This window comes from Anguilla rostrata, chromosome 6 (assembly GCF_018555375.3).
Source record: "Anguilla rostrata isolate EN2019 chromosome 6, ASM1855537v3, whole genome shotgun sequence".
NCBI lineage: Eukaryota > Metazoa > Chordata > Actinopteri > Anguilliformes > Anguillidae > Anguilla > Anguilla rostrata.
Window position 1 is genome coordinate 47,584,760 of NC_057938.1, and position 7,399 is coordinate 47,592,158.

Genomic DNA, 7,399 nt, shown 5'->3' on the forward strand with positions numbered 1-7,399 from the left:
TTTTACACCTAATTTATTGCAAGGTGGGAAGTATGTGTATGCGTTTGTCTATTAGTGATTTTTGTGATGTTATGATGAAATTCCTTGTGATTATGCTGCAAACCAATTTCCCCACGGGGACAAATAAAAGTATCCACCTATCTATCTAGGTGGAACAGACATGCAATACGTATGCAACTGGTGCAGGCAAACTGCATGTCCAACTGAGTCCCTCTTGTTCAATGAGGCAGTATTTAGTTTTAGTTTAGTGCATTTGACAATAGAAGTAAGACAAGAAAAAGATTACATCATAGCTTAAATGCCAAGGATAGCACAACAAAGCCACAGGCTCATTTATTTCCATTGTGGTCCTTGAAATATGGACAACAAAAGATGGCTCAGCTCTGTGTGGCTGGGCAACATCCAACAAAGATTTGAGAAATAAATTAATTTAATTAAATTAAATTGCATTCTACTTACTAATAGGCGAATACTCCAGGTGGAGTGGTTTTTACCTTTTTTTAAAGATGGTGATTACTGGTACTTCCATTTCCAATTCTAGTTCCTAGCTGCACAAAACTAAATAGAACAGGAAGTCTTAATAGAACCCCGCTGACAGTACCCTATACCCACCTATAAGGTTACTGGCCACAGCCAGCACCAGTATGGTCTCAACCTTCAGGCTTTTTATCTACAGAATGTCAGAAAGGGGAAGTTCTGTGAAATTGGTCTCCTGCTGTCTAATTGGCCGTCGCTGGATTTAGCCACCATTGAATTACAGGTCAGTGGTTAGGCTGGCTTGAATCACACCGGGGTTGGGTGGTTTTGGTCTCCACAGGAGCTTGATTTGTCGGAATGGGTTGATGGATTGCATTCATACTGCACTATTGATCACATGATCTCTGAGAGCTTCACAGTGAAGGGGGGGAGGGGGGAATCCGCCACAGCCACCACCACCAGTGTGTAACAACCGCCTTGGTGATGCGCGGCAGCCATTTTGCACCACAAGGCTCATCACACATCAGCTGAGCTGGACAGGAACGAAACAGGAGGATGATTAGGTCCGATTAGGTCAGTAATTATTCAGCCTTGCACCTGTTCCTTCCTACTTGTTTCTGGTGGTCCATGGTCAACAAACTGCCTACACTGCTTTCATTTGTTTTATTTTGCAACTTAATTTGGTGCTTTTTTTTTCCACTGAAAAACTTTTTATGGCATCCATTTTTAAGACACTTAAAAGGCCACTGTTCTGTCTGTTTGGTTCTGCAAAGTGTGTCTTGCTAACTGAAACAATAATTTATTTCTTTAGAGTAACGGCATTGTTAGTCCCCGACCGCTGTTGTAAAATACTTCAATTTCAATGTGGTTTCCAAGGTAAAATTAAGGGTAAAATAAATTTGCTGAATCAGCATTGGATAAATTAGCTTTCCTTAATGGTTTTTTTAGTAAGTTGTTTGCTAACATAATCCTGACTGCAACCACGTTATTGTACCCATACATTACAGCTGTTCCTTCTCTCAGTTTAAATCCGCCTCTCGGAGGAGCCAGAGGAAAATTCAATGAATGAATTTTCCCTGTCAGAAAAGTCGGATACTTCAGTCTTCAAAGCTTCCTAGTCTAGTTTGAGCGACAGTATTCAGATCTGTGTCTCCAGATCCCCTCTGTCGTGTCAGTTATGAGGGTACAGGCGGAAAGTACGTTCCCAGCTCCTTCGCTGGGAGAAATGTATCTCTCAGAGTGGTTTGTCACCTTTGATTCCAGGCATGAATGTATATGAAGATCTGAGTGCTTTCCAACCGGAAATTTCAACCGGCAAGTGCTGGAGTTTATTTAGCCTTCAAACATTTGTTTAAAATTCCATCCCCAGTTCCTGTTTTTCGTTTCCATGTGGTCACGAAGGGAGCACTACTTTATTTAGAACTCAGATGTGAATTATAAATAGCATATAAATAGCAAACACAAACAAGAACACACACTGATAAGGACTCTTGTTGCCAGAGCATGTTTCTGTTTCCCTTGGTACTTCTGGCAATTTCGATTCCTATTTTTTAAACACCTGTCTATTATGTTTTTGCACCATCGTGACATTTGCACCACGTCCCCCGCAGAAGTCGGTCATGCGGCGTGTACAGCAGTAGTTTCAAAATATTGTCTGTGTTGCACTCACCTCTTTATAGCAGCTAGATGAAAGAAGCTAGTTGAGCTGTGGGATAGATTTATGTCCCAGGCTATTGAACTCTATTCTCTCCAGAGGGATGTTATACTAGCTATGGATCACTGGCTTGTAGCTATAGATCTTAAATGCCCTATGAACAGTGTACTTTACTCATAGCAATCACGGATAAATCAACCCGTTCTATTTAAAAGGCTTCTCTTGTTCTATTAAACTGCTTATAATAATGAAATCGCTGTGTACTAACGTTTTTTTACACAGCCAGTGTCTAGTAACTCATAATGATAGGTGACTATGCAGAGCTATTCAAAGTTGGATATTCCGTTGAAGGACACAAGGTTTTGCTGGGCTGAATGAAGTTTACGGTCTATGAGAAATCATCGTTCTCTTCAAAAAGAGGAGACACAGCACTTGGGACTCATTTTCTTGTAATTATTCCTTTTAGTTTACTTCACTTCTTTTGAATTAATAAAGAATGTCGTTTTTCTTTTTTTTACATAATCTGTGTATTCCGGTGCAGCAACAGCTGCGGTGTTTAGCAGCACGAAAAAGCTTTTTAAACGCAGGTTTCTCTGCACTGAATAAACTCTGATTTCCCCATTATTTCCCTTTCACAGCCGTGCGCATTCACGTCAGAAGAGATGTCAAGCACACGCTGCGAGATAAGCAAGTCCCATTCACGGGGATTTAAGCTTCACGAAAGTGAGATTTAGCAAAGTGAGTGATTGCAGTAATAATGTGAAATGTGTAACATATTTAAAAATCTTGTATAGCAAGACTGTGCTCGTTTGTGGCTTTGATAAAGCAACTCCAGAACTGTGTCATCGGTGTACGTTTTTGTTTTGCTTGTTTTGGAGCCTGTGGTCCTCTATTGTTGTTCATTTAATAAAGTTTAATGTATTTAATGCTCGTTAGTGTCATTTTTTTCTCATCTCTGTATCTTAGTTTAGTGTTCAATAGGGTAGTTGACAAGATATCAATCAAATGCACTTTTTTACTTTCTCTATCTCTTGGGAGTATTTTCCACCCTCAAGGGAACTGCTGCACTTTGACCCATGACCTTTGCTCTTACGCTTGGATTGTCAGTTGCTATGAAGAAGACCATCTGCTAAATGCCAGTAAAGAATCCATCGCAATATTCTTGCAGGTTGTTATCTTTGATTTTTTTGCATTATTTTATCTTTTTACAATAAGCAAATGTTATAACTCATCTGCTCAAGCAGTGTTTGTTGTATTCACTGACTTTTTTTATCAAGTTGCTTCACTTTTAAGATCTCTATTGCCCTTTGGTTGCAGCTGCTAATAGAATTTTTTTAAAGATTTTTGTTCATTGAATTTCAGTTGAATGTGTAGTCCAGGTCTAAAGCTCCTTTCTATTTGTATGAAATTGTGAATAGCCCAAGTCCAGACCAGGGCTATTACATTGTTAGAACTTCAAAAAACCACTATTCTTGTTTGCTCGCTCGTCCAAAGTTCAAAGGCCTTCTCATTTCAGAAACACAGTTGTGCGTAGTCACACTAATTACTACCTGTCAAAAGATATTTCCTCAGAAACAAGTCCGCTGGCAAAAACCTCTGACACCATTATCCGCGGTCTCATCTTCGAGCAAACTTCCCACCTCACCCCCCAGGAGGACAGGTCACGGTAGACGAGGGACGCGCATTGTATTTACCCCTGGCAGTGCCGAGACCGCAGCCGTAAAATAACGGGGCCAGGGGTGAGACCCCCCACTCGTCCCCGCAGAATGCCTTTCTTTTTTTGATGGCTTTGGAAAAGAAATATCGATTTAAAAAAAAAAAAAAAAAGACTGACCTTTGGAGGAAGTGAGCTAATGCAGAGTTATCAGTGGGTGAGGACTGAGCGCTGACTCCAATTAGAGGCGAGGAGGGAGCACTAACCCGGCCTTTCGGGGGGGGGGGGGGACGCCAGAGGAGTTAACCTGAAGATTGGTTCCAGCTGTGCGCCAATATCAAAGACCAGCGGCGTCTGTGCCGGCGTGCCCCGGGAGTCGTGGCTGCGTGTATTTGATTTCCGGAAGGTGACTTCCTCAGATCCGATATTGGTTTGCTGGCGCTTTGTCTCACGCGGCGTGTTCCTGGGCTGCGTCGGGGCCGGGCGTCTTTGGTCCTGTTCGTTACCGAGGCCCCCGCGGAGCCTTCGGTGGGCGACCAGAATGCATTGCGGCTCTACGCCCTCAAGGCTGTAGATACTGGTTTGGAAACTAGTTCTGGGTTGAACTGTCCTTGAGAGTGTGCTATGGAATGTCATATTTTCAAAGTAATTCATATATTGTGGAATTGAAGAGATTGCCCATAAATATTTCATCTGAAAAAGAAAGTAGTAGCAAGCTGTCATGAAGTTTTGTAGTGAATATTATTCCAATAAGAAGGCTTATTTGTAGTGATGGCAGGTCTTAACCACTTCAGTCAGTAAGAGCATACACATCAAACACAATCCCGAAAGTGTTTTATCAAATACAAGTGATGTGCACAATAACATTCTGTGAACAAGATGTGAAAGTTTCAATTGCTCAACAAAAAAATAAAAAGAACACCCTTCTTCTTCTTCTGTGGTATGACTAACTATTAAAAAAAGAATTAATGCGTCATAAAATAGAGCCAAAGTCATTACTCAAGTAAAATACAAGTGTGAGCCATATGTTCACTGTTCTATGCTAATGAGTTGGACTAGCCAACTCTGGCAACTTTGATATGCAATTAGCAGCTGACAGTCTCCACAGTTGAAACATGGCCATGCTTATCAGAGGGGCGAGTACAAGTTTTGAAGTGGGGGGGCTAGCTAACGGGCAAGTTGCAGTGACGTCATGATTGACAACAAGGTCCTGCACTTTGGTGAAATGATGAGTAAGCCAATCAGTTGCACATGAAAGGTTCAACGTTATCGTTGTTTTTGCGTACATGAAACCAAAAATATATTTTTATCATAATAGGCCTTGAACATGAATCATGAACATGCACATGCACTTTGGCTCAACAGCTACAAAAATATCCAGAAGAAGCATAAACGAGAACTGGACCCAAATAACAGTTATATTCAGACAGGCAGGAAATTGAAAATGAGGCTACCTTCATGTGTTTACAACATCAGACCACTTGGTATTGGGGAAATAAATTATGACATCATACTTAAAAGACTCCGTTGCCTTGAGTGGCTTGTTAGCCTCAAGTTTCACGCAATACTGTGAAATATGTTTTTAATCGATCCTCTGCAGCTACCGCAGAGAAATTAGAGGCATGTTTTAGGAATAACAGCGACGCTGTATGTGCTGTATACCAGTCGCTGAAACCAAATTAGCCGTCATACTTCCGGGCAAAGGAACTGCTGATGGATACCCATATACGATGTCTGGACCGAGTTGGCAATTCGACAGGATTGCTCACGTTTGTCAGTTTACGTTTTCTAAAAGCAGGGGGGCTGTACCCCACCCCCTTCTTTCCGGACGCCGATGATGCATATTCAGAAAGCGGTGTGTCATTCCCACATTGCCCCTCACATGTATCATTGTTCTCTTTGCACACTGTGGTGTGGGGATGGCTGGTTTAAGCAGCCACACCTGCCCTGGGTCAAGCTAATTAGACCTGGCCAATTGGATAATTGGTGAAGAATTAGATAATTGGCCAGGCTAATTGGACCCAGGAACAGGAGTGGCTGCACCTGTGCGTAGTGAGGTAATCACTGCGCACAGGTTAAATCTGCCATCCCCACCCACACCAGGAGCTCTCTGTCATGACAGGGTTTAACATCTGCTCATTTGGCTATACCATCTTGCCAAACCCTCGTGGAATAAATGTGGACTGTTTTAACATCTTCTCCCTGTGTCTCTGTGCTGGAGGGCCCCAAAGAAAGCCACTTCGGTGGCCTGTGGCAGGCGTGTTTGCCACAGTGGCGCCCAACGTGGGGCTCCTCCGGCACAGCAAAGAGGCACAGGAGGGCCAGCCAGGAAGCACACTGGAGGAGGGGCGGCTGAGGTGTTCCCGACAGGGCTTCGGGTGGATCCTCCGGGCCAAAAATGGGGAGCTGAAGATGACCAGGGAGGGGAAGGAGGCAATCCTCAGCTGGGATGCTGAGGAGCTGCACCTGGCCGAGAAGGCAGGTCAGCGACGGGCGGTGCACGAGAGGTGGTCGCGCTGTGAGCTGGACTTGGCCGGGAAGGCGGGTCAGCCACGGGCGGCGCACGAGCGGTGGCCGCGCCGTTTTGCTTCCTTTCTCGTCCGTTTTGGTTGTTTTTAGTTCTTTGTTTTGGCCTGGTTGGTTTGCCCGGAGCCCATGAGGGGATAAGCCTGCAGCCGCCTGCCAGCAGAGCCGACTGGCGGCCACCACAGCCACGAGGGTTCCTGGTCCCCAGCACCACACGGCCAGTCCACCAGCCCACCGGCCCAGCCACCCCGCCACGGCCCCTGGAACAGCCCGGGCCGGTGACGCCCCCACCAGCCAGCGGAGCGGCCCAGGACTTCCCGTGCTCCGGGAGGGAGGAGGAAGAAGGGCTGCCTTGTCGTCAAAAGGAGGGGCACAGCATGTACTGGACTGTTCCGGGGCCACCCACCCTGACTTTTTTTTTTTTTTTTTAGCGTGTTTAGAGTTTATTTTTATTTGTCTTTTGCTTTGTTGGGAGTGCAGGGGGGGGGGGATGTAGGCTTCGGCCAGTGATTCTCCCTGGCCTCAGTTTGGCGTTGGGGGTATGTGGTGTGGGGATGGCTGGTTTAAGCAGCCACACCTGCCCTGGGTCAAGCTAATTAGACCTGGCCAATTGGATAATTGGTGAAGAATTAGATAATTGGCCAGGCTAATTGGACCCAGGAACAGGAGTGGCTGCACCTGTGCGTAGTGAGGTAATCACTGCGCACAGGTTAAATCTGCCATCCCCACCCACACCAGGAGCTCTCTGTCATGACAGGGTTTAACATCTGCTCATTTGGCTATACCATCTTGCCAAACCCTCGTGGAATAAATGTGGACTGTTTTAACATCTTCTCCCTGTGTCTCTGTGCTGGAGGGCCCCAAAGAAAGCCACTTCGGTGGCCTGTGGCAGGCGTGTTTGCCACACACACATTCAGCCAGTTTAGTCTGGATTTCATATTCGATAGCGATGGAAGCTTCCTGAACATATTGCAATGATTTTCACATTGCTGTAACAACAACAACAACAAACACCCTCTCATCCCTCAATACAGGAAATGGGTGTGCATTGTGTGCTTATATTCACTCCTAACATGAGCTACATCTGA

At 44.8% G+C, this 7,399-nt stretch overlaps 1 long non-coding RNA gene across 1 annotated transcript; it reads left to right on the plus strand.

Annotated features, from left to right (window-relative positions):
• Positions 1-1,804: 1,804 nt before the first annotated feature.
• Positions 1,805-3,057, plus strand: LOC135258023 (uncharacterized). Its single transcript, XR_010330850.1, has 2 exons — positions 1,805-2,580; positions 2,770-3,057. It is a non-coding gene; the product is annotated as an uncharacterized LOC135258023 (long non-coding RNA).
• Positions 3,058-7,399: the final 4,342 nt, after the last annotated feature.